This window comes from Ambystoma mexicanum, chromosome 3q, assembly GCF_040938575.1.
Source record: "Ambystoma mexicanum isolate Mex_15411 chromosome 3q, UKY_AmexF1_1, whole genome shotgun sequence".
In the NCBI taxonomy this organism is placed as follows: Eukaryota; Metazoa; Chordata; class Amphibia; order Caudata; family Ambystomatidae; genus Ambystoma; species Ambystoma mexicanum.
This window is the reverse complement of record NC_090926.1, coordinates 1,143,633,093-1,143,634,851: the sequence shown is the minus strand read 5'-3', so window position 1 is coordinate 1,143,634,851 and position 1,759 is coordinate 1,143,633,093. Positions and strand designations below refer to the sequence as shown.

The window sequence follows — 1,759 nt, the reverse complement described above, 5'->3', positions numbered from 1 at the left end:
GACATTAACCACTTATGTCAAGTTTCCCTCAACCGTTTTTGAATTGTAATTTTGTACATATCCGGCGCTCTGCTCAATGTGATTGACTTGCAGTGTCATTTGTGCCCTGTGGGGTATACACCTTTAAGTTTGCACAAATATTTAATGTGACCATATGCCCTCTTTGGTTTGGTAATAGAGTGGTTGCAAGGCGGCCTGAAAAGTTTTGGGACAGGATGCGATAAGGATTTGCCTGGTGTAGCATGGGTCGTACCGTATTATAGTATAGGCTTTGTATGTTTTACTGGCGTGAACAGCATTTAATACGGGTGAGATGCGAAGCCCGCTATCCGTTTCAGCACTAATGAAAATATGTCTCTAATTGCACTATATGACATGAGGCATTTACTAAGATATTGTTTAGATCTTCTGACCCGGTAAGAATTTGGAATGATGGGCTTGTGGTGTGTCGAGTATGGAGAAGCTCTCTAGGCTGTTTTACACACTGGGATAATGTAATGCTATTGTGGGAGGCAAAAATGTGAGCGTGATTGTATTTCACCAGGGTCATACCTTGTGTTTACATTACACTTACTGGTGCAGGTAGATGGGCAAAACCATCTTTCACTTTTTAGCAACTTTGAAATGGTTGTACTTTTTGTTTTTCTCCCCCCTAGTTAGAAAATGGATGACCATTGGGGCATTCTATATCGATGCCGGGATAATTGGTGGTGAAGATATACTCACTTGTGGAAGAGACATGCATCTAGGAGGGGCTTTAATCGTCTCGAGGTACACATTAATAAGGAGGCTTGATTAATGTTTTATTGATTATGGAATAACATTTTAAAAAAAGAAGATACATGTGGTAATCTTATTTTTCTTTTTGGTAGTGAGTAGGTCATCATATTTTTTGTGTTTGTTTGCAGCAGGATGCAGTGACCAATGTGAGGCCTGTTTTTCAATTAAGAAGTCTTATCAAACAGGAGTGGAAATTAATTGTTCCAGCGACTTGGTGTTACCATGCACAACTAGCAGGTACCTGTGTTGAATTTGTATAGTGTGCTTTGGCGAACAAATAACGACCAGATGAGAGTCAATAATGTTTTTCTCTCGAGAATATAAATGAATTGGTTTTGGTGTGGAGTAGTAGTGACTTACTTTTCCTTCTCTTTTTGTATGGTCGTGTTTGATGTTTGGAACACGTTGATAGAAGGTTTCTTCTCCCATCGTCAACTTATGCGACTGACAACTACCTGAAAATACTAGAATTAAATGCTTCATTGAAGTTCTTCAGGCTCTGATGAATGTCAAACCAAATGTGATGCTAGGGACAGAAACATGTTGGGCCGACAATTGTGACCACACTAATTGGACTAATAAGGATTGATCACATGTCCTGTTGTGGTAAATAGAATGGTTTTAGGTTTGTGTAATTGTGTTTGTTTTTATATAACTGTTTTAGTTTATGTCTAATAATGTAGAGCTATATGTAATAACATTAAATTAGTATTTGTATGTACTTTCTAGTGTGTCAATTTATTCAAGACCTTGCTATAGGGTTTGAATGAGAATCAGTCACTGTTTTGAATTTTACACTGTTTTTTGCATTTCTGTTCTCTTTGCATATAAATTCTGTCAACCCAAGGCATTAGAGTAAGGTCACCTGTTTTATGGTTGAACGTATGGGGTCCAATGTACCTGTTTTTTATGAGTAAAATTTAGAAACACCACGCAAAAGAGCCCCATGGTGCAGAGCCCTACTGGGAAATCTCCAGAG

At 38.2% G+C, this 1,759-nt stretch overlaps 1 long non-coding RNA gene across 1 annotated transcript; it reads left to right on the top strand.

Annotated features, from left to right (window-relative positions):
* Positions 1–661: 661 nt before the first annotated feature.
* Positions 662–1,501, top strand: LOC138581968 (uncharacterized). The gene is made up of 3 exons (XR_011304908.1): positions 662–771; positions 909–1,017; positions 1,193–1,501. It is a non-coding gene; the product is annotated as an uncharacterized lncRNA (long non-coding RNA).
* Positions 1,502–1,759: the final 258 nt, after the last annotated feature.